General features: G+C 39.3%; 1 protein-coding gene across 4 annotated transcripts in view; it reads left to right on the top strand.

Annotated features, from left to right (window-relative positions):
- Nucleotides 1–196: 196 nt before the first annotated feature.
- Nucleotides 197–25,847, top strand: part of KIAA1958 (KIAA1958 ortholog) — a 160,020-nt gene continuing 134,369 nt past the window's right edge. The window contains exons 1-2 of one of the 4 annotated variants that reach the window (XM_044265121.1): nucleotides 197–366; nucleotides 11,680–11,884. The gene's annotated coding sequence lies outside the window, so the exon portion shown is untranslated. Of the gene's footprint in view, nucleotides 367–11,442; nucleotides 11,885–25,847 lie in introns of those variants that run through there. The other 3 variants (XM_044265120.1, XM_044265123.1, XM_044265122.1) reach the window with 3 other exon arrangements.

The raw sequence follows: 25,847 nt of genomic DNA, 5'->3' as shown, positions 1-25,847 counted from the left end.
CGGACCACGGCGCGTTTCCGGTGCCGGCTGGAGCCCGGGGTCCGAGCCCCCGCCCCGTTCGCCAGCCCCGCCCCGCCTGCGCCCCGCCCCCCGCCCGCCGCGCTCCGAGCAGGGCGCGCGGAGCCCGGGGCGCACGGAGCGGCGCGCGCCGGTCGGCGGAGCCAGGCTGGCGCCCCCGCCCCCCGCCCCGCGCCTCCGTCCGCCGCCCGCCCGGCGCCTTCCCCGCGCTTCTTACCTTCGCTCTCCGGCCCTCCGGCCGCTTTTCTCCCTCCCCTCGGTCCCGCCCCGTCCAGCCCGGGCTCCCCGGCTCCCGCAGGCCCCCCCCGCCGCCCGCGTTCCTATGGACAGACGCACAGACACCTGCAGGTGGGTGAGAGCCCGCGCGCGGGGCGGAGACTAGCGCGCCGACGCTGCGACCTGGGCCGGGGAGCCCCTTTGTGTGGGGGGCGGCCGCGCTGGGGTCCGCGCTGCCGCCCCTTCGGCAGCCGAGCAGTGACCCGGCTGAACCCTCTTTTGTCTCCTCTGGGGGTGGGGGAGGTGGGAAGGCCGAGAGTCAGGGCAGCGGACTCAGGCGCGTGGCCGTAGCCGACGACGGGCTTGGGGGCGCGAGGGGTGAGACCCCGGGCGGCCGAACGGGCTCCCGGAGCGAACGCGGGCGGCCGCGGCTCTGGTCAGCCTCGGCTGGGCCGGCCCGCCGCCCAGCATCTCCTGTCGCCGCCGCGGGCGCGCTGCGTGGGTCTGGCTCGCCTGCTCCTGCTCTCGGGTCTGTTTGGAGGTGGGAAGGAGGGCGGGAAGGAGAAAGAAAAGATCTGCCCTCTTAGTTTCCAAGTCTTGAGATGGTTGTAGAGAGAGGCAGAGAGGTGCTTCGGGTCTTTGCCCGACTTGTTTCCCTCGCGAGAGGCACGCTGAGGTGCGTGTGGGGCGTGTGTGCATCGCTCCGGTCCCTTATTTATTGTTTCTAACGGAGGAGGGCTTTCTCCGGAGGGCTCTTCCGCCCCCTCCCCCATCTGAGGCTGCGCACAGAGATTTGTGTTTGTTATCAAATACATCGACAAATGTATTCCCCTGGGCGCGAGCAGGCTGGGCTGACCGAAATCCAACCCAAATCACAGACCGTTTCAGGTTTTCCGGTGGCTTTTCTCCTTGTTTTAAGGTCAGGTAGGGACTTACAGGCAAATCGAAGATGAACATGGCTGTGATTTCTGCAAAATTTGTTTTACATATATACACATTTTAAAGTTTGATGGTAAAGTTTTGTTATTTTCGAGACTCTTTTTAGGATTAGCATGACAGAATCTTCTATCTATTAAGTAAACAGTTAACAAGAGACAGTGACAGCTTCCACGGTGGAGGTTAAATTGGCGTGCAATAAATATCTAGCTTTGCGTTGAGGCGAAAACCATTATTTTTGCTGGTTTAAAATATGAGGTCTTCCACAGCATGTGGGGAGAACGTGAATGTTAGAACTGATTTTCCTCCCTGTGATGTGCTTTCCCTCTTTTGGTCTGTTTTTATGTATTTTCTCTCGCTATAAAACCCAACGATTGGGTGGTACATGTTGGATATAGTTTTTTGAAAAGCACTGTAGGTGGGCGCCTGGGTGGCTCAGTGGGTTAAGCCGCTGCCTTCGGCTCAGGTCATGATCTCAGGGTCCTGGGATCGAGTCCCGCATCGGGCTCTCTGCTCAGCAGGGAGCCTGCTTCCTCCTCTCTCTCTGCCTGCCTCTCTGCCTACTTGTGATCTGTCTCTGTCAAATAAATAAATAAAATCTTTAAAAAAAAAAAAAAAGTACTGTAGGTGATATTTCCGAATTATATTATTTATCTGGGTGAGTTTCTTATGAAGAGTTGATACGTATTTGTAGATATTCAAATTATAAGTGAAGTTGAATGGGCGCCCAGAAACTTAATTTTACAGATTCAGATTTTTAATGCAGGTACGGATTTTTATCTTTGTATTATTCTCAACTAGTGCTCACTTCTGGAGACTTCTCCCCACCCCCCCTCACCCCAGCGTGTGAGAATCTATATTGACAAATTTAAATCTGATGGTTATCAAGAAGATTAAAAAAAGACTTTTGGGTGCTCAGTTATATGTACAGCTGTATGCAGAAAACAGAGGCTTTTTTAAACATCTGAACTTAAAGGAAAAACATTGTGGTGGAAAACAATTTATTTAAATCTTCATCAAGTAAGATGTAGAGATTCATCAGAAAGCAAAGTACAATTTTAATGCAGTTTTAATTAGGCAAACTGATTTTTGTCATTTAAAGAGACAGTTTTAGTGTGCCGAAAAGAGTAGTCTTTTTCTAGGAGAAAGAATTAGCCTAGATTCTTGCCCTAGTTACATTAACAGACTATTGTTATTGCATGCCTAATTTTGTAAATATCTGGAGTGTACATTTTTGTACCCTTAAAACCTAGAAGAGACTACATCTAACATTAATCTCACTAGTCCCTTTGACTTGATCAAATTTTATTCTTGCGTTGACTTCCTGTCTAGATTAGTTAAACGAATTTAGACTGCATAGGGCTTAGTGCAAGGCGCTGGTAGGCCCTTGAAGAAGGTTCCTCTTTCTTTTTCAGTGAGGATGGCCCAAGGAGCATAGGTATTGAAATTTATTCAGGCTTTATTAGTGATGGGATGGAGTTGGAAAACACCAGCAGAGTTTCCGCTATTAGATTACATACTCATTTTCAGTTCTTAGAAGTTTTAAAAAAGATAAGCCAAGAACTTGAATTATTTGTTTGTGTGTTTATAGGACTGTCAGTCAGAGGGATAAGGTTTTAAAAGAGTCACTGTGTAAATTAAATATTAAGAGTGTGGCCTGCATTGAGAATTGCTTGGCAACTTGTGGTTAAGCATAACAGTTTTCTGGGATTGGCAGTGTAGCGTCTTCATCTGGGGTGGCTAAAAGATAACAGCCAGTCTTTTTCCATTTTGTTTTTATTTTTGGCTCTGATATGTGGATATTAATTTTTTTTTGTTTAATTAAAATTAATATTTTCATGTAATCAGAAACCGTCAAGAGAACTTGACATATTTTCAACTGATTTCTCTTCTGGTTTGTTGGTATTTAGGAAGGCGTATAAATTATTTTGCTCTCTTAATGATTGAAATTTTTTTCTGATATTTTTGATATGACAAATGTTACTTCCAGATATTTTGAATTTGTAAAGTTGGATTTTAAATATAGCTGAGCAGTATAAACTGACATTGGCCACTTTCTTTTTTTTAAATAACGCTAAGCTGTCCAGTTAAATTTGATAGGCTAGAAAATCCAAAGACTTTTCCTGGTTGTTAGTTATCAGTGTGGTACCATGAAAGGAAACTCAAAATGGCCACTTTAGGTTACCTGGAACCCTTAAAGGACTAGTATTATCATTAGTAATAACCAAATGAAAAGCTGAAAAGTAACAGTTTCATTTTTTGTTATAGACCTGTGACTTTCAAATACTTCTTTTTCATAAAGTTTTTTTTAGCCTGGTATAGAAGCAGGTCTGACTGTGAGAAGTATGGACAGTGACCTCTCATTACAGCCTTTATTGTTCTGCATTGTTTAAGAACAGCACAAACCCATGCTGCTCTTGGAAAATGCAGAATTCATTCTTGGATTAATATTCTGCTACCAGATGTACGAGGCTGGCTCTGAAGAAGCTTTTTCTCTTAAATACTGTCAAAAATAGAGAAGCTGAGGATTGGAGAGAAGCCATTTATTTTGAACAGTTTATTTTCTGACAGTTTGTGTTTGTAAAGAAACCTGCTCATAATATTTACTTAAGAGATCTACATAGTTGCCTGAAGAAGCCCCACAGGTTTCTTTCTTTCATTTAAAAAAGTTTCCATAGAGCTTAACTCTTATGTGATACTTCTTGACTTGGCTTCTGATTAGTTGATTTATGGACTTTGTTTACCAGCATGAGTGGAGAATTCTTTTGCTGTACAGAAATTGCACTCTGCCTGTGCTCTGGTCTGTTTCCTAGGTAACAAATGTACTGCATAGATTCCATAATGAGGACTGTGGTTGGCTAGTTACAGTGTAAATTCTGTTGTTTGGTAAAGCTTAGTCTCAAATTCAAATAAAGGTCAAGAAACCAAAAGTACTCAAGATGCGAATTTTTGAATTTTATTTTGTATCCAGTGTCAACAAGTTTAATACCCTTTTCTTGAGAAAGGCAAATTATACAAGTATTCAAGTGTATTTTGTAAAGTCTTAAACAGTTGGAGGGCTTTTGACTATTCCGTATTTGTAATACCAGTGGCTCTAGTGACAAAGAAAATGTATTTCAAAACACTTTATCATACTTCAATATAGAAAGCAAAGGGATATTTAGGATGTCAATAACCTGCTTTTTTGTATTGGAAGAAAGGTAACATCATATATATTGCTGAAGATAAATTGTGCAACTTCATGTGAAATACAACTTTTAGGGGTGCCTGGGTGGCACAGTTGGTTGAGCATCTTGGTCTCTTCTCAGGACTTGATCTCAGTGGATTTGGGCCCTGCATTGGGCTCTGTACTGGGTGTGGAGCCTGCTTAAAAAAAAAAAAAAAAGTAAGAAAGAAAAAAACAAATAGAACTTTAAAAAACTTTAAGAAGATATTAAAACATTTAAGAAACTTTTAAAAACATTAAAAGTCTTGGGATACCTGGGTGACTCAGTAAGTTAAGCGTTTGCCTTTGGGGCATGTTCCCAGGGTTCTGGGATAGAGTCCCCCATGGGCTCTTTGCTTAGCAGGGAGCCTGCCTTCTGCCTCTGCCACTCCCCCTGCTTGTGCTCATTCTTTCTCTGACAAATAAAATCTTAAAGAAAAAAGAAAAGTCTATTATAAAATGATGCATTTATACTCTAGCTATTTTCTCTCTTACCTGCCTGAATTTTGGCCTGCTCAGCACTAGGGAGCAAGTCTTTCTTAGATAGCTACAAATTGGAGAATAGCTTTCCACTCCCCCTTACTCTTCCTTTTGAAATCGATGGCTTCTATAGCTCTAGGTGCAGGGCAAGAAATAATATATGTGCAATTGCTAGTAATTATTACCTGTTTGTTAAAAAAAAATTACAGTGAACCAGAATTCTATTAATACCCATTGAAATATCTTTTCATTTGATGACTGAAAATGTTTTAGTTTGTTGACCATCAGGGATTCTGTTAGGTGAAAAAATTTTTTAAAAAAACTTTATTTATCTATTTCAGAGAGAGAGAGAGAAAGAATCTTTAAGGCGACTCCCTGCTGAGTACAGAGCCTGATGTTGGGCTTGATCATGACCTAAGCAGAAACCAAGAGTTGAATGCTCAACTGAGTCACCCAGGCGCCCCTGAAAAAAAAAAATTTTTTTTTTTAAATTAATTTGAGGAGCACCTGGCTGGCTTAGTCGGTAGAGCATGTGGTTCTTGCTTTGGGGGTTGTGAGTTTGAGGGGTGTAAAGCTTACTTAAAAAAAGTGGGGAGGGGCACCTGGGTGGCTCCGTGGGTTCTGCCTTCGGTTCAGGTCATGATCTCTTGAGTCCTGGGATGGAGCCCTAGATGGGGCTCTCTGCTCAGCAGGGAGCCTGCTTCCTCCCTTCCCTTCTCTGCCTGCCTCTCTGCTTACTTGTGATCTCTCTCTGTGTCAAATAAATAAATAAAATCTTAAAAAAAAAAGTTGGGGTGCCTGGGTGGCTCAGGTGGTTAGACATCTTCCTTTGGCTCAGATTATGATCTCACGGTCCTGGGATGGAGTCTCCTGTGCAGGGCTGTCTGCTCAGCAGGGGGCCTGTTTCACCCTCTCCCTCTGGCTACCACTCCTCCTGCTTGTGCTCTCTGCCAAATAAATAAAATATTGGGGGAAAAAAGTTAATTTAAATTCTAACAAATTATGCAGAGTTGCTTCAGTTACTTTACCTGGCTTAGCAGGATTGGTTGTGGATTATTTATTTACTTTTTAAATTAATTTTAATTTCAGGAATAGGGTATATCTTGTTTGGGTTTTCTTTCTTCTTGGTTTTCCTCAAAACTGACAAGTACTTTAAACATTTTTGGCCTTTTCACATTGAAAATATTATGCCCCTTCAGTTTTCTCTTGCAATTATTTTCCTTATATGTATTTATTCTTTAGATTTTTTTTTTTTTTTTAAGTAGAATCCAAACCCATAGTGGGGCTTGAACTCATGAGCCTAAAATCAGGAGTTGCATGCTGTGCCAACTGAGTCAGCCAGGCACCCCTATTTAGAATTTTTTTAATCATTGCATTATTTAAGACATAATCACCACATATCAAAAGCTCTACTTTTCTGAGACTTCACACTTCTGGGACAGAGTTAACAATATTTGTCAATTCCTACCCAGTCAGAACAACTTCCTCTCCCCAGTCAGTATTAGTTATTAAGGGCTGTCATAACAAAGTATGACAGACTGGATGCCTTAAACAACAAAGTTTTCTCCAAGTCTGGAGGCTGGAAGTCCCAGATCAAGATGGTGGCAGAATTGGGTTCTTCTGAGTCCCCTTTGGCTTTCAGTTTCAGTCTTCCTCAGATGTGTTCACTATGTACCTGTGTCCTCTTATAAGATATCTATCCATAGCCTTAGAACTCACCCAAAGGATCTTGTTTTACTTTAATTACCTCTTTAAAGACCCTCTCTCCAAATATTGTCTCATTTTGAAGTACTGGCTATTAGGAACTCAGTGTATTAATGGGGGGGCAGTACAACTCATAGTATTTGTCTGCTCATTGTCTTTCATACATACAGACATACTTCACTACTTATGTGTGATATATTCGAGCCCCTAGACTACTTAATTCCTACTCCCTAAGATTTCTCAGTTCTGTTTGCCCCCATAGAAATCACATATTATTCTGTCACCTTTGCCTATCATTAGTCTTGGTTCTCCAGTTAAGTTTATTTAGTACACAACACAAGTCCTTATGCTGAGACTTCTCTAGTCGTGTTTGATAGTCTGAAGCTCTTTGAATCCTCATAAATGGCTCATGTGAATACTGTGTTCTGTCTTTCAGGTTTAAAACTGTTTATCTGTGGTTTTATACTTGAAGGCCAGTTTGCCTGAATATAAGTACTTGGCTCACATTTTTGTTCTCAAGTTTCCTAAATATGTTATTTTGTTGTAGGTTTGGCAGACCTTGTCTGTGAAAGGCCAAATAGCAATTATTTTAGGCTTTGTGGAACATGCCACTGCAGTGCAAAAGCAGCCGTATAGAGTATGTAAATGAACAAGCATAATCGCGTTTAGTAAAACTTTATTTACAGAAGCAGATAGTGGGCTGGATTTGGTGCACAAGCCATAGTTTGCTGAGTCCTACCCATTTTTTTTTTTTAAGATTTTATTTATTTATTTGAAAGAGCAAGCATGCGTGAGAGAGCATGAACAGGGGGAGGGGCAGAGGGAAAAGCAGACTCCCTCCTGAGCAGGGAGCCTATGTAGGGCTCTGTCCCAGGACCCTGAGATTGTGACTTGAGCCAAAGGCAAATGCGTAACCAGCTAGCCACCCAGGTGCCTCAGAGTCCTATTGTATTTTGTAATTCTGTAAAAAAAAAAAAATTCTGCTAAAAAATGTTACTGTCAGAGTCCAATACCACTTTGATCTTCTTTTCTTTTTAAATGACTTTATTGTTCTCTTAGATGCCCAAAGACTTTTTTCTTCATCTTTAAAAGGTAGTAATTTTGGTACAGCATCTATTAAGTGTTGGCTCTTCTCTGTTAATTTTTCCAGATACACAACATGGATTTTATAATGTTGACTTAAGTATTTTTTCATAAATATTTTCATCAATCATAGATTTTAGTATTTAATCTGTTTTATTGCTCTCATTTTCTTTTTTGGGGGGTCCCCTGTTACATGTATGTTGGATTTTTTTTTAAAAGATTTTTATTTGTTTGTTTATTTGACAGACAGATCACAAGTAGGCAGAGAGGCAGGCAGAGAGAGAGGAGGAAGCAGGCTCCCTGCTGAGCAGAGAGCCCGATGCGGGGATCCCAGGATCCTGAGATCATGAGCCGAAGGCAGAGGCTTTAACCCACTGAGCCACCCAGGCGCCCTGTTGGATCTTCTTTGACTGCCTTTTATATCTATAACTTTCTTCAAATTTTTTTTATCTTTTTTATTTTATTTTTCTATTTTTTCCTTTTTATCCTTTATTAAGCAGTAACTGCAGTTTTGTCTTCCTTTCTGATTTTTTTTCTTTCTTATTCTGTCCTGAATTCTATCATTTCTCTTTGTAAATGCTCTTGTTGTGTGACCATTCCCTTTCTTCCCCATTTTTCTATTTCTAATGTATATTTCATAGCTTCTATCACTTTAATTTCCTTTAATATTAAAATATTATGCTACCGTTCTCACCTACTTTATGGCCATATTTCTGTGATGTTACTTCATTGACTATTAGTACCTTATTTCATTCTTTTACATCTTTTTCTCATAGTACCTCACATGGGATTAGATTGCATTTCTTTTGTGTGTTCATGTTTAAATTAGATGGATTTACTTGTACTTTAGGAGAAGGTTTCTGTGATGGAGATGGAAGTAGGCCAAGGTAGTTCTTTTTTAGTTTCATGGTATGAAATTTTTTCCTTTGTTTCTTATGTGAAATATTAAAAAAATATGGCCACTCAAATAAAATTGGTGGGAGGTAATATTGCATACCCACTAGAATGGCTAAATGAAAAAGATGAAAAATATCAAGTGGTGATGAGTATGCAGAGTAACTAGAATTCTCAAGCACTGCTGTTGGAAGTGTAAATGGGTACAGAAATCTAAATGGAGGGATGCCTGGGTGGCTCAGTTGGTTGAGCATCCAGTTCTTGGTTTGGGCTCAGGTCATGATCTTGGGGTTATGAGATTGAGCCTCATGTCAGGCTTGGCACTCAGTGCACAGTCTGAGATTCTTTCCTTCTCCCGTTCTACTCCCACCCCCAAAGTAATAAACAAAATATTAAAAAGGTATAAATGGATACAAGCAATTTGGGAAGCTATTTGGTAGTATTTACTGAAGCTATGAGTGTGCATGTATTATGATTTAGTAATTCTACTCAAAGATACATGCTTACTAAAATAAATGTACTAGAATGTTCATAGTACTGTTTATAACATCCCCCAAACTAAAGTTCTGCCCAAATGACAATGGTATACTATGTGGTAGAGTGTTAAATTAATGACCCCAAGTAAGTGCCATCTCTTGGTGTCTATGCCCATGTGTTGTCCCTTTGCACAATGATTCTGATTTTAACCATTTAACTTATTTTGGCCAGTGGGACATTAGGCAAGTTTGGTGCAGTAGAAGCTTGATAAATGCATACACATTGGAGGGGAAATATTGCCCAGAGACCACAAGATAGAGAAATACGCAAGTAGGAGAGATCAGGTGAAAGAAAATTGAGATGCACTAGCTAGTGACCAGCACTTACTGCCAGGTTAGGTGAGGATGACCATCTTTAACTTCCCAGCTGACCTGACCCTCCACCTAAAAGTAGTCACATGAGCAAATTCACGTAAAGCCAGGAGGAAAAACTGCCCAGATAACCCACAGAATTGTGAGAAAGGAAGAATTATTTTAAATTATTTAATTGTAGGGTGATTTGTTATACAGCAATAGGAGACTGAATCAAAATGGATAAATTTTTCTATATTCATAACAGTGGAATACTGTTGAGCAATGAGAATGAACAATCTGTAACTACATATTATGTATGAATCTCACAGACCTTTGTGGTGCTATAGAAGCCAGGCACAAAACAGTTCACACTGTGTGCCTCCACATATATAAATTTGCCAAGCAGGTAAAATCAGCAAATTCTGTTAGAAGCCAGAACCTTTAGGAAGTAGTGACTAGAGAGAAAGTAGAGGCTTCTGGGGCATGTAATGTTCTGTTTCTTGATCTGGTTGCTGGTTACATATATGTGTTCGGTTTGTGAAATTGTGGAATATCAGCAAATTGTTCACTTATTATTTCTCCTTTTTTGATTGTATATTTCTTTCTTTCTTTTTTTTTTTTTTTAGACTTAACTCATTTTTGAGAGAGAGCAAGAGCAAATAAGCACAAGTAGGAGGCCAGGGGGAGAGGGAGAGAGAATCTCAGGTAGACTCCGAGCTGAGCATGGAGCCCAACTGGGGGCTCATTCTCATGCCCTGAGATCATGACCTGGGCCCAAACCAAGAATCAGTTGCTCAACCAATTGTGCCACCTGGGCACACTCTCTCTCTCTCTTTTTTTTTTTTTAAATTTTAGAGAGAGTGCATTTGCACGGGGGAGAGGCAGAGAGAGAATCCTTAAATCGACTCCTTGTTGAGTGTGGAGCCTGGTGGGGCTCTGTCCCACGACCCTAGGATCATGACCAGAGTCAAAATCAAGAGTCCAACACTTACCCTGAGGGGTGCTGAGCCACCCAGGCACCCCTGATCGTATGTTAACTTTCAACATAAAGGAAGAAAATGTCCTTTTTCTTCTTTTTGTAATTGTATGTTTATTTTTTTATTAATTATTTTTATTAACATATAATGTATTATTTGCCCCAGGGGTACAGGTTTGTGAATCGTCAGACTTAAGGACTTCACAGCACTCACCATAGCACATACCCTCCCCAATGTCCTTAACCCAACCACCCTCTCCATACTCCCCTCCCCCCCAGCAACTTTCAGTTTGTTTTATAAGATTAAGAGTCTCTTATGGTTTGTCTCCTTCCTGATCCCATCTTGTTTCATTTTTTTCCTTCTCTACCTCCCAAACCCCTCATTCTCCCTCTCAAATTACTCATATCACAGAGATCATATGGTAATTATCTTTCTCTGATGGACTTATTTCACTCAGCATAATACCCCCTAGTTCCATCCTTGTCGTTGCAAATGGCAAGATTTATGGCTGCATAGTATTCCATTGTATATATATACCACATCTTCTTTATCCGTTCGTCTGTTGATGGCCATCTAGATTCTTTCCAAGTTTCGCTGTTGTGGACATTGCTGCTATAAACATTCGAGTTGCATGTGCTCCTTCAGATCACACATTTGTATCTGGTTTGGCTATTGTGGACATTTGGGTGCATGTGCCCTTTTGGATCACTACATTTGTATCTGGTAAATACCCAGTAGTGCGATTGCTGGGTCGTAGGGTAGCTCTGTTTTCAATTTTTTGAGGAACCACAATGCTGTTTTACAAAGTGCTGCACCAGCTTGCATTCCCACCAACTCTGTAGGAGGGAGTCCCCTTTCTCTGCATCCTCACCAACATCTATTGTTTCCTGACTTGTTAATTTTAGCCATTCTGACTGGTGTGAGGTGGTATCTCGTGGTTTTGATTTGTATTTCCCTGATGCTGAGTGATGTTGAGCACTTTTTCATGTGTCTGTTGGCCATCTGGATGTCTTTTTGCAGATATGTCTGTTCATGTCTTCTGCCTATTTCTTGATTGGATTTCTATTTTTATGTATATTTTAGTTCTGTCCACTCATGTGGGGTTCATGGGGCTACCTTATCTCCTAATTTTGTTGAATATCATGTCTTTTGTTAACTGTTGTCCCATCTCTGTGTTTGTTTTCTACTGAGATAATTGTAGATTCATTTGCAGTTATATGAAATAACAGATTCTTTGCCTATTTGCCTGGTTTCCTTAAATGGTAACATTTTGCAAAACTATATAATATCACAACGAAGATACTAACTGTTATGGGCTGAATTGTATTCCCCCCAGATTCATATGTTGAAGTCTGAAACCAAACCCCAGCACATCAGAATGTCAGTGTATTTGGAGGAAGGACTTTTGAAGAGGTTATTAAGTTAAAACAAGGTTGTTAGGGTAGCCCTAATCCAATCTGCTGTCCTTGTAAGAAGAGGAAGTTTGGACGAAAGAAGAGACACCAGAGATGTGTACAGAGGAAAGACTACGTGAGGACAAGGTGAGAACTTGGCTATCTGGAAGCCATGGAGAGGCTTCAGAAGAAACCAAACCTGTTGACACTTTGATCTTGGATTTTTAGCTTTCCAGAACTGAAAATGAATTTCTGTTATTTAAGCCATCCAATCTGGTCTTTTGTTATGGTAGCCCTAATAAATATATTGGCTTTGATACAATCCACCACTTGTATTCATATTGCGTTTTATTGGTACTCACTTGTGTGTATTAGGATCAGTATAGTATATTTTATCACCTATATATGTTAATGTTTCTCCCAGTCCTTCTATTCTGCTCATATCCTACCAGCCTATTTCTAAGCTTTGACAACCATTTCTGAAATTTTTTTTTTTTACCATTTCTGAAATTTTGTTGTTTAAAAAAATACTATACAAATGGAATCATATGTAACCTTTGAGATTGGCTTTTTTCAATAAGCACAATTCCTTGGAGATTCATCTAGGTTGTTTTATTTATCAGTTTTTTTTTTTAAAGATTGTATTTATTATTTGAGAGGGAGCACAAGCAGTTGGAGGGGCAGAGAGAGGGGAGAAGTTGGCTCCCTGCTGAGCAGAGAGCCAGACGCGGAACTCGATCCCAGGACCCAGGCGCCCCAGTAGTTTGTTCTTTTTTATTCCTGAGTAGTAATCCATGGGTGTATCCTAGTTTATTTAACTTCATCTGTTGAAGGACATCTGGGTTGATTCCATTTCTTGATTTACAGATAAAGCTGTTATGAAGGGTACCTGGGTGGCTCAGTCAGTTAAGTGTTTGCTCAGGTCATGATCCCAAAGTCCTAGGATAGAGCCCCATATGGGGCTCCCAGCTCAGAAGGGAGACTGTTTCTCCCTCTCCCCCCTGCTTGTGCCCACTCTCTTGCTCTCTCTCTCTCTCTCTCAACTAAATAAATAAAATCCTAAAAAAATTAAAGCTGTTTTGAACGAAATTTGTAATCTCCTGGGGTACATACTCAGGAGCATAACTGCTGTATCATATGGTAATAATATGGTTAGTCTTTTAAGTACCTGTCATACATTTTCTGGGTGATTGTATCATTTTATATTCCTACTAGCAATACATAAGTTATCCAGTTTCTCCTCATCCTTGCTAGCATTTATTGCCCTTATTTCCTATTTTATGCATTCTGATGTATGTGTAGTAATATAGGTTTTTAACTTGCATTTCCCTAGTGGCTAATATAGCACATCTTTTCATGTGCTTATTTACCATCTGTATGGTAAATACAGATTTACCTTCTGAGTAATGTCTCTTTATGTCATTTGCCTATTTTATAATTGGGTTTTTATTTATTTATTTATTTATTTATTTACTATTTTGAGTGTTCTTTATATATTCTAGTTACTAGTCCTTTGTCCTTTTTCTGGTACATGGTTTGCAAGTTTTTTTTCCAGTCTGTACCTTGTCTTAATCCTTTTCACATGGGCTCTCACAAAGCAAAAGATTTTAATTTAAATTTTGCCAGTTTTTTCTTTTTCTTTTTTTAAAGATTTTATTTATTTATTTGACAGAGAGAAATCACAAGTAAACAGAGAGGCAGGCAGAGAGAGAAGGAAGCAGGCTCCGTGCTGAGCAGAGAGCCCAATGCAGGACTCGATCCCAGGACCCTGAGATCATGACCTGAGCCGAAGGCAGCGGCTTAACCCACTGAGCCACCCAGGCGCCCCAGCCAGTTTTTTCTTTTAATGATTATGCTTGGTATCAAATCTAAGAACTCTTTGCCTAGCCCCCGATCTCAGAGATTTTTTCCTATGTTGTTTTCTTCATGTTTTTAAGTTCTACATTTTATTTCCGTTATTTTTTAACATTTTATTTATTTGAGAGAGAAAAAAATCATCACTGGAGGGGGGAGGGATGGAAGGAGAGCGAGAACCAGATTCCCCGTCTGTCAGGGAGCCTAATGTGGGGTTTGATCCCAGAACCCTGAGATCATGACCTGAGCCAAAAGCAGGTGCCTAACCATCTGGGCCACCCAGGTGCTCCACGTTCTGCATTTTAGAGTTAAGTCTGATCTGTTTGGTATTAATTTTTTTGTTTGTTTGTTTGTTCTGTGTTAGTTTTATTTAAGGTGTGAAGTTTAGGTTTAAGTTCATTTTTTGCCTATGAATGTCCAGTTGATCCTGCACTGTTTGATGAGAAAGCCATCCTTCCTCCATTGGATTGCTTTTGCATCTTTGTATAAAAACAGTTGAGCATATGTATGGGTCTATTTCTTGGTCTACTTCATCTGTTTTGTGAGATTTGAGGGGAGTCCAGACTAAGCCTTTGCTACTGCTCAGCTTGCTTAGAACTCCTTGTTCATTCTTTGCATGATTTTTTTTGTTGTTGTTATTATCTTGGAAATTTTTTTTCCTATTGATCAAAGGGAACAAATATCTTATTAGGTAAAAAAGGGGGGATAAGATACACAGTAATTTGATTCTTAATAGTTTTTCAAGTTTATCTTCTCCATAATATAGTGATATTTGTTTTGGAGAATTCAGTTCTAAATTACTTGGGTTATTAACATTTTCACGACAATTATGGCTCAATAATAAGCATACTTTATTTGACATCTTGAAAAAATGGAGCGCTGCATTAATGGATTTTTGTATATCAAAAGTTTATCTCTTGGACAAAACTTAAAATTTTAATTATTTTTAGAGAAAATGTTTCCCACATGTGGTTAAATTTCAATCAAGGTGGCAATTCAGTTCCTTATGGAAATCTGCCAAGAATCCTTTTCTGGCATCTGGATAAACACAAGCAGATAGAGAGAAATTTGTTTCTCTCCCCCAGAAAATTCTTTTAAGCTTTCTGGCTCCGAAGTTTTGCAACTTTAGGCCAGTTTCCTACAACCAAGGTGAGGAAGGTTCTATCCCCCAACTGAAAAATCTGTCTAATGCATGGATTTATCAAACCTTGTTTAAATAGCATTTGAAGATTCTGTGAAATTTTAGCTGAAGGTATTCCCATTCCACCTTCAGAGCAACATTTAAGGAATGTTCTGTTTCTGAAAGCTGATAGTTTTATGTGATAGTTTAACCTTCCTGTAAATATTTTCCTTTTGAATATATGTAATACAAGTGAATATAATCAATGTAAAGTATATATTTTTATAAATCATTCTGAGTATATTGTTATGAATATAGTATATGTGAATATATTCTTGATATGTAATATTCTTTTTTTTTCTTAACTGGCTTTTTTTTTTTAAGATTTTATTTATTTATTTGATAGAGATCACAAGTAGTCAGAGAGGCAGGCAGAGAGAGAGGAGGAAGCAGGCTCCCCGCTGAGCAGAGAGCCCAATATGGACTTGATCCCAGGACCCTGAGATCATGACCTGAGCCAAAGGCAGAGGCTTTAACCCACTGAGCCACCCAGGCGGCCCATCTAGCTGACTTCTTTCTGATGGATGAAAGTCTTAACACAGATTATTCCTGTATACTTAGTATTTCTTTAGTGATGTGTTTATACACTGATAAATAATAAAATATGTGCTTTCCATTAATAAAGTAATTGCCTCAAATGTCTAGGTTTTTTTTTTCTTTTTTAAGTAAGCTCTACCTGCTACCCCCACCATGTGGGGCTCAAACTCATGACCCTGAGATCTAGAGTTGCTTGCTCTACTGGCAGAACCAGCCAGGCACCCCTGGGGTTTTTCTTACTTAAAAATTATTTTAGGGGTACCTGGGTGTCTCAGTGGATCAAGACTCTGCCTTCGGCTCAGGTCATGGTCTCAGGGTCCTGGAATTGAGCCCTGCATTGGGCTCTCTGCTCAATAGGGAGCCTGCTTCCCCCTCTCTCTCTGCCTGCCTCTGCCTACTTGTGATCTCTATCCCTCTGTCAAAAAATAAATAAATAAATAAATAATTTTTAGAGTTAAAATTCATTCTATAGATTTGCCTTAATACCTTTTTAGTTGATGCCTTCCAATATCAAAATAGACATTTGTCTTTCTAAGAGCAAACTATAGGCCTGAGAAGTAAGCATATCTTTATACATTATGTAATAAGAAACAATATTTTTGTTAAAAATGAAATAATGTAATTCTGAGTAATGTTTTTTGAGAAAAGTGTATGTAGGTGAAAAGGTCACTCAATTTGGCTATGTGAAAACTTAAAATTTTAAAGTTTTTTTTTTAAATGAGATTAAAAAGGAAGGCAGCAGTTCCAAGAAAATGCAGTGATAGAGAGTTGAGGTCCTCTTGGCACTGTATTATTTTAATTTTAATGATTTACAAAAGAATTAAAACTTTGGGGAAGAATAGGTAAACTGAAGAACAATTATCTGTCTCACTGAAAATTAAGCATAAAATAATACAGCAATCCATTTACTTTCAATTTTCTTTTAAAAAATATTTATTTATTTATTTTAGGGGGAGAGAGAGAGAGAGAGAGAGAGAGAGAGAGAGAGAACAAGCAGGAATGGGAGGGGCAGAGGGAGAGAGAATCCCAAGCAGACTCTGAGCTGAGCGCAGAGCCTGTTGTGGGACTCAGTCTCATGATCCTGAGATTATGACCACCGAAACCAAGAGCGGGGGTTTAATGGACATGCCACTGAGGAGTCCCTTCCTTCTTTCTGTTTTTCCATCTATCTTTCTCCCTCCCTCCCTTCCTTCCTTTCTCTCTTTCTTTCTTCCGGTATAATTAACGTAGAGTGTTATATATTAGTTTCAGGAGTACATTAGTTTCAGCAATTCTGTGTTACTCAGTACTCCTCACCGAAAGTGTACTCTTAATCCCCTTCATCCGTTTCACCCATCTCTCTCCACCCCCACCTCCCCAGTGCTAACCACCAGTTTGTTCTATATATTTAAGAGTCTGGTTTTTCATTTGTCTTTTTCCCATGTTCCTTTGTTTTGTTTCCTAATCCATTCATTCATTCATTCATTTATTTTAAAGATTTTATTTATTTATTTGACAGAGACACAGCGAGAGAGGGAACACAAGCCAGGGGTGTGGGAGAGGGAGAAGCAGGATTCCTGTTAAGGAGGGAGCCTGATGCGGGACTCGATCCCAGGACCCTATGATCATGACCTGAGCAAAAGGCAGATGCTTAACGACTGAGGTGCCCCATTAATTCATTTATTTATTTATTTTTAAAAAATCTATCAAATTAGCAAAAATGTAAAATGAGATAATGCCCATTGTTCTTGAGGGGAAAGGAAGGGAGGAAGTTATTCCATATATATTGCTGATGGGTATGCAGAATTCTTTTTTTGTTCTTTTAAACTTTGAAAGTGTAGGGGAGGAAAAACTTTCTTCTACCCTCTTTGATTCTGTGGCTTGGCTTAAGAAATAAACAGATTGGGACGCCTGGGTGGCTCAGTTGGTTAAGCAGCTGCCTTCGGCTCAGGTCATGATCCCAGAGTCCTGGGATCGAGTCCCACATCGGGCTCCTTGCTCGGCAGGGAGCCTGCTTCTCCCTCTGCCTCTGCCTGCCTCTTTGTCTGCCTGTGCTCACTCGCTCTCTCTTCCTCCCTCTGTCTCTGGCAAATAAATAAATAAAATCTTTTTAAAAAAAAATTAAAAAAAAAAAAGAAATAAGCAGATTGACAGGAGAAAACCATACAGGTGTTATATAATATTTTTACGTGCACATAGAAGTCTTCATAAGGCAAATGAAGACCTGAATGAGCAGTTAGAACTGAGAGTTTATATATATTTTATTTTATTTGTTTATTTACTTTTTAAAGATTTACTTATTTATTTGACAGTCCGAGATCACGAATAGGCAGAGAGGCAGGCGGAGAGGAGGAAGCAGGCTCCCTGCTGAGCAGAGAGCCCGATGAATGTGGGGCTCCATCCCAGGACCCTGGGATCATGACCTGAGCCGAAGGCAGAGGCTTTAACCCACTGAGCCACCCAGGCGCCCCGAGAGTTTATATATATATTTAATCAAAGGATCAGTATATTTGTGGGGAATTGACTAGACAAAGGAGTTTTAGCTAGAGGCCATAAATTGTGAGACAGTGATTAGAAAATATATGGGGGAAACTAATGGAAGATAAGGGTTATTTTGATAGGTATATTTGTACAGATCAATTTTGGCATCATCTCCCAGTCTCTAGTGCTAAGAATGTTCTCTTCCTGCAGAAGAAGGGCGCCTTTCTCATGGGAATTTTATGACCTGCTCTTAGGTAGAAAGAGGGAGGTCAGAGAGACCTTCCTGCATTTGCTATTTCTCACATGCTCTCAGCCCAAAGTAATTGCTGAAGTGACGTATTTGGCACCTTCGGAACCCCTTCAAGATATAATACATGTGCCAGTAATAAACAAATTGTGTATCTAGTTGATGAATTGTTACAAACTGAGTAAATGTGACTAGCACTCCTATCAAGAAGCTGGACTTTATCAGCACCTTATAGGAACACCTTGTATTCCTTCCGGTATCTAACACCATCTTCCTGAAGGAAAACAAGTGTCCTGATTGTTGAGTCATAGGGTATACGTGCTCAGCTTCAGTAGAGACTGTCAGTTTTCCAGAGTGACTGTATCAATTTATACTGCATCAGCAGTGTGTCAGTGTCCCAGTTCCTCCACTTCTTTGTGATTATCATTTTGAAAAGCATTTAACAGAATGTATCAAGAGACGTAAATACATCTATACCCATTTATCTAGTAATTCTACTAATTGAAAGGATGGGAAAAGATACATGTACAACAACAATGCCACGAAAGGTGAAGCAGAGATCAGAGACCACAAGCTATATCTGGCCATCTGGCCCAAATCCGGTTACAACCATTTGTTTTTTTGTGGCTGCTTTTGTGCTATAATGGAAGAGTTTAGTAGGTATTTCAGAAACCTTGGAAAACAAAATATTTACTGTCTGACTCTCTCCAGAAAAAGCTTTCTGACCCCTAAATTAGAGCATTATTTAGAGTAGTAAAAGATTAGCAATAGCCAGTATATCTGTCAGTTGGGGAATTACTGGATTAATCCTGGTGTAAGCACTTGATAGAATAGGATATAGCCATTTAAATTCATCCAGCAAATATTTATTGGGAATTTGCTACATGTTAGGTACTTTTCTAGGTGCTGACAAATCAGCAAAGACTAGAATTCATGCCCTCATTGACCTCTAATTTTAGTGGAGGAGTTAAAAAATAAACAAGTACATGAGATAACATGTTAAGAGGTGAGTGCTCACATGGTAAAAAAAGGGAAGGAAGATACAAAAAATTTCAGGGCGAGGGCTTGACATTTTAGATTGCCTTCTTTCTCTGAGAAAATGACTTTTGAGTAAGGACTTGAAATAAGTGAAAGGGCTTGACATGCAGATAGCTGGAGGAAGAACATTTGAGGGAGAAGGAAAAGCAAGACAAAGGGATAAAGTTGGAAATGTGCCTAATGTGTTCTAGGAACAACAAGAAGAGGAAGGGCTGTAATAGAGTGAAGGAGGAGGAGAGCAGCAAGGGATGAGGTTGGACAGGTCATTGGGGTGGTGGTAGCAGTGAGGATGCATCATGGTCAGCCTTGTAGCAACATGAAAAATCCATGTCATAAATTTATGTTCAAGGAAAAAAAGTGCTTTTCTCACTTCCATTTTCCCCTCCCTCCCTCTCTGCTCAGTAATGACAATCATGTAAAGCAATGCATAATAAGGAAAAGACTAGAAGAAAATAATGCCAACATTTTTAATGTCCTGGGATTATGAGGACATTAGCTTGCCATACTTTCTATAGTTTGGTTATCTTTTATAATAAAATACATATTTAGAAACTTGAATGATTTTGCATACTTTAGAAATCAGTTACTCTAGTTTATTGTAGCCTGCCAATGGATAGCACTCTTTTTTCTTTTTTTAAAGATTTATTTATTTATTTATTTGAGAGAAGGCACAATCATGGAGTGAGGGGAGGGAGCAGAGAAGGGGAAAGAGAGAATCTCAAGCCGACTCCCTGCTTAGTGCAGAGCATGTCATGGGGTTCAGTCTCAGGACCCTGAGATCCCAACCTGAGCTAAAACCAAGGGTTGATGCTTAATTGACTGCACTACCCAGGTGCCCTGGATAGTACTGTCTTAAATCATATAAGGGGTTGCTGGGTTTTTAATTACTAATTTTTCAGTGTTTGAACCAGAGGAACATGGGGATTATCTATTTTAAGCCCTTCATTTTATGTTTTATAGGTAAGGAAATGATCTGGAGAAGTGAAGGAACTCAAGCTTTCAGTTCTTTTTCTTAGGTGTTGGTATGTTCCATCACTCTTGGTGGTTATTCTGCACTTAAGTGATTTTTGTGATGAATGATTTACTTAATCTTTAACATAAAAAGAAAATCCTTGAAAATAATGAAATCCAAATCTGTGTTCAAATCTTCTTAGTGTGAAAACCAATGGAACAAAAACGATGTTAATAATGATGCTTTTGGCTAGCATCTGGTTAAGACCATGGATGTAGGAGAGCTCAGACTGCTTTGGTTTGTTTCTGGCCCTTATTATTGCTTAACCTCTCTGTGCTTTGGTTTCCCATTTACAAAATGATTTGTTACTAGGTATATACCTCATAGGGTTGTTGCAGTGCTTAAATGAATTCATATGGGTACAATTCCAGGCACCTAGGCCAAATTATTGAGGCTTAAATATCAGGAAGGGAAGGTATTTGAACACTAGGTACCGGAGAAAATTGAGCTCAATAAATACTTGTGTTGTTCAAAGTGTATATATAAGTGTATATATCTCTCTACTTTGACTTCATGGTTATCTTATAGCAATTTACTAACGGTTTAAAGCATATCATCTTAGCACACTGGCTTCAAATTGTCCTGTTGTAGCACTTATGCTATAAACCCTTCACAGATGGTTATCAAATTTGGGGGGAAATAATACTTATTTTTATTTTATTGAGTAGGAGAAATATTGTGACTTAGTTGAATGGCCTGAGTGGGTCATGTGACAAAACACAGAGCAAGGTGAGTGGTAAAAGGCCACTGGCTGGCCTAAAAACTAGCTGGCACAGAGTCCAACCAGCTCTAAGAAAGATTGCTTGTTTACTGGAACATGCAAGAACTTTATTTCATGCCTATATAGGTCAGGGCATTAAAGAGCTCCATATACACAGACACACACTGGTGAAAGGGAATCAAGTAGAGAGTGAGAAGGATGTAACCTTGTCCTTTGAAGTGTGCCACCAAAATTTTAATATTTGAGTGATCTTAACCTCAGAGAGGCTGAGCACCATAGATTTCATATAATGGGTATAGTTAAGAATTAGCACTTTTTAAGTTTTTCTAGAAAATGACTTTCAAAATATATGATAGAACTTGTTAAAATTTGAAGTAAGGGGGCACCTGGGTGGCATAGTCATTTAAGCACTGGACTCTTGGTTTTGGCTCAGGTCATGATCTCAGGGTCATGAAATCAAGCCCCCTAGCTGGGCTTTGAAAGCTCACCTGGGAGTCTGGTTAAAGTTTCTCTCTCCTCATCTACCTACCTTTCCTCCTGCTTAATCCTCCCCTCCCAAATAAATAAATCTTTAAAAATTTTTGAAGTATGGATAAAACAAGATTTAACTTAGAGTACTTTGACTATTTGTGGGGAAAAGAAGTTGTATTTTTCTTAGTGGCATTTATCTTAGTGAAGGATAATTTTATATACACGCTGTGTCCCTAATGTATTTTGTGTTTGTCACTATTTGGGGATTACATAAAATTCTGTTACTTTTTAGTGGGAAAAAATCTGAAATATTTTTGATATGCTGATTTTGTTTTCTTCAGTACTAAGTCTTCCGAAGTTTTACTTGCTCAAGCTGCTTTTTTCTTTTTAACATAGCTGGATAAATACAGTTATAGTCAGCAGTGTTCCTGCCACACCAGCTTCACAAGAAAGTTTCTGCCTTCCTTGCAGAATCATGGGTTATAACTTAGGGTTTCTGTGGGCACATTAATTCTGAGTAGAATCTGGGGATTGTTCTTAACTAGAAGTGTGGTGGTTTTGGTAGTGAGTGCCTAACAGGACTTAGGTACTTATATGCTCAGTAGGACATTGCTGTTTTAGCAGTTGTGGTATTTAATTGAACCTGAACTTCCCTTGGAATTTTCCTAGTCCATTATATTAAACTGAGAAAGTTTTTAAAAATGCAACTCAGTATTTATGATTTAGTTAATAGGTAAGCTAAGGGGGCACCTGGGTAGCTCAGTGGGTTAAAGCCTCTGCCTTCAGCTCAGGTCATGATCCCAGGGTCCTGGGATCGAGTTCCGCATCGGGCTCTCTGCTCAGCAGGGAGCCTGCTTCCCTTCCTCTCTCTCTGCCTGCCTCTCTGCCTACTTGTAATTTCTGTCTGTCAAATAACTAACTAACTAACTAACTAAATAAATAAATAAAATCTTTAAAAAATAGTTAAGCTAGGGATTTTTATATATATATAAAATATTTTAATATTTTATATATATATTTTAAAATATATATATATATTTTAAAAGATTTTATTTATTTATTTATTTGACAGAGAAATCACAAGTAGGCAGAGAGGCAGGCAGAGAGAGAGGGGGAAGCAGGCTCCCTGCCGAGCAGAGAGCCGATGCGGGGCTTGATCCCAGGACCCCAAGATCATGACCCAAGCCAAAGGCAGAGGCTTAACCAACCCACTGATCCACCCAGGCGCCCCAAGCTAAGGACTTTTAGAAGCGTTTGGAGGTGGGAGGAAGGAAGCCATGCATTTACAGAGATCTTCATGAAACATAAAATTATGACACTGGATTAGCCTTTCTTTCATGGTCCTCTACTGTTCCACTAGGCTCTGGTCCAAAGAGTAGCATATGACTCAGACTTCCCCTTAACACTCTTGTTGTTGCATTAGTTATTCTTTTCATGGTTGGTTTGGTGTATCATATGCACATAGTTAATCTGAATACTCAGGATGTATGGAATCTCTCTAGGTTTTAAGAAATGACTGTGATTGAATATTTTAGTTTGATTCTTTTGTGAGGAGTTTTTTGTTCTGTGAGATAAATATATAGCATTAGGACCAGGGGAGCTAATTTCTTATCAACTAGGATATCAATCAAACTTTCTGTTCCTGTAAGGTCAGGTAAGACTCTGAGATATTGTGTCTCTTAGCTTTACTTGGTAATTCTTTTTTTTTTTTTTTTAAATATTTATTTATTTGAGAGATAGACAGTGAGAGAGAGCATGAGCAAGGAGAAGGTCAGAGAGCGAAGCAGACTCCCCATGGAGCTGGGAGCCTGATGTGGGACTCGATCCCGGGACTCCGGGATCATGACCTGAGCCGAAGGCAGTCGTCCAACCAACTGAGCCACCCAGGCGTCCCTTTACTTGGTAATTCTTAATCTTTCTGTGGGTTTTCATCCCTTTTGAGAATTGGATAAAAAGTTTGGATTATCTTCTTAGAAAGTGCCCATTTGCAAATGCAGCATGCAATTTTGTATAAATTTTGGGAAATGTGTGGATCTTTCTGACATGTTATACTAACAACCTCTATTTTGTGTACTTACATTTTAGCATATGACTTTCTTCTGTTTTCTTAAGAATGGAAACCTTAAAGGTTTGAAATATGGATTAGGAGAGTGAGCTTATAGGTTTCCAGGGAAAATTTATGTTTTTGAAGAAGGGGATATCATGGAATTTTTCCATCAGAGATCCATTTAAACTGTTGTTTCTGATAATGTGAGTAGTTCATCTGGTTAAATCATTCTTCTGCACTGTAGGTTATGAAAAAATAGTGTCTCACTAGTGGTATATTCACAAAGTCTAGCAAGGAAAAATTAAAAAGCTTAAATTCTCATTCTCATTTCTATGGGAATAAAGAGGGAGAATTCATTATGTCAAGCATTACAAATAAGCATGTATTAAAGAGGCTACATATGATGATGGCACATTGTTGGAACACCCCATGAAAGATAATTTGCATGGAAGATGATTATTCAATAGGGCTTTAATTTACAAGAAACATTCCACAATTTAATTGAGCCCCTTTTGCACACACTGCTTTGCTTCAATAGATTGCATTTGCTCCCTGCATATGTACAATGCCATAAGGGTGGTTAAAATCTGATTCAGCCTAGCTGGAAGGTGAAACAACAACTGAAAGTCATGTCATAAAAATATACATTATTAAACATTTGAGAATTGTTTTTGAAATCCGTTTTCTGTTGGCTGATATGTACCATAAAGCTGATTGTCTAGTTTTCTTTTTTATAATAAGATTTGTATAAGATTATTTGGTCCTGCTGGCCACTAGTTAAACTATATGGTTCAATTTAAATTTTTTTCACTTTCATAGGCTAGTCACCTATATTATATTTTTGTAAAATGAGCATACATAGCCTGTATTTATAGTTACTATTGAAAGAAAATTATTTGGTGATAAAGAAGACTCTAAAACATTTCAGTAAATAACTGACTTATGATTAAAATGCCTAGAAAGTTAATGCAGTAGCCCTCCCTTATCCGTAGGGATATACATTCCAGGACTACCAGTGGATGTCTGAAATTGCAGATATATACTATTTTTTATTGATGTATACCTATGATAAAGTTCATTTTATAAATTAAATACAGTAAGAGATTAACAACCAATAGTAATAGAACAATTATAGTAGTATACTGTAATAAGTTATGTGAATGTGATCTCTCTCAAAATAGCTTACAGTACTGTGTTTACCTATCATCTTGTGATGGTGTGAGATGAAAAAATGCCCAAGTGATTAGGTGAAGCGAGGTGAATGATGTAGCCTTAGCCTACTATTGGCCTTCTGACACAATGTCAAGAGGATCATCGGCTTCAAGACCACAATTGACTGTGGGTGACTGAAATCTTGGAAAGCAAAACCTCAGATAAGGAGGTCTATTATATGTGGTTAGAAAAAAAAGAAAAGAATGTAGGTATGTCCAGTGTCTTCTCTGTCTGTATTAGAAAAGTATATGGATAAACTTTATCCTAGAGAGGAGGTTTTGTGTGAGCCTGAACTGATGGCGTTAGTGGATGTTCCATCCTTGAGCATTTAAAATAAGCGTTGTTGTGAGAAGCAAGGCCCATTCTTGGTGGAGAAGCACTAAAGGTATGTCCAAATGAGGAAAAGACAGAAGACCTGCAGGTTAAGTCAGGAGGAACAAGATAAGGATGTCTGTTATTACCATTGTTTTGGAGTCCTAAGATAAGGCAAGAAAAATGGATGGAGATGTTGAAAAGGAAACCATATAATTATCACCATTGTAGGAATAGTGATGGCATAGAGGTAATGAATTTTTTTTAAAGATTTTATTTATTTATTTGACAGAGATCACAAGTAGGCAGAGAGGCAGGCAGAGAGAGAGGGGGAAGCAGGCTCCCCGCTGAGCAGAGAGCCCGATGCGGGGCTTGATCCCAGGACTCCGGGACCATTACCTGAGCTGAAGGGCAGAGGCCTTAACCCACTGAGCTACCCAGGTGCCCCAAGATGATTTTTGAGAATAGGATGAAAGTTTAAAGTGGAGGGAAGGGAGGTTGAAACATTTTCTGTTGAGTGCCCTTCATGTTTTTGGTGAATGAAGGCTTTCTGCTGAAGGTGGAGGGGCTAAGAGGGAAATGGTCAACTAAAAAGAATGAAAAGAAAGGATTTAGAGTAACTGTGATGAAAAAGTATTTGGTATAGCTCTAAGAGTTCAACTGAGGGTAAATTGTATGAAGACAGTATGGAGTCAGTCAAGAAAGGTTGGTTCCTGTGAGTTAGGATATTTCTGGAATTTTCTGAGCATAAGCAGTTGATTACTGTATGGGCAGCTTGATGACGACCTGAAGTGATAAAGAAGTGGTTCAGCATCTTCCACAGAAGTTTGCTCCTCATGTTAGATGTTTGCCTCCATGAGACCCTGAAGTTGGAGAACCTATAGGATCAATTATAAGTAAGGTGAGGGAAAAAGGAAGAATAAAACTATTTGGAGGAGAAGCCTGTATTATTTTTATAGTGGACAGATCTGTTAGTAGAGGTCTCTGATTATGTCCAAAAAAGTCTAGATGGAAATTCC

The sequence above is a fragment of the Neovison vison genome, chromosome 9 (assembly GCF_020171115.1).
Source record: "Neovison vison isolate M4711 chromosome 9, ASM_NN_V1, whole genome shotgun sequence".
Lineage (NCBI taxonomy): Eukaryota > Metazoa > Chordata > Mammalia > Carnivora > Mustelidae > Neogale > Neogale vison.
The sequence above is the reverse complement of the archived record's forward strand: the minus strand, read 5'-3'. Positions and strand labels throughout refer to the sequence as shown.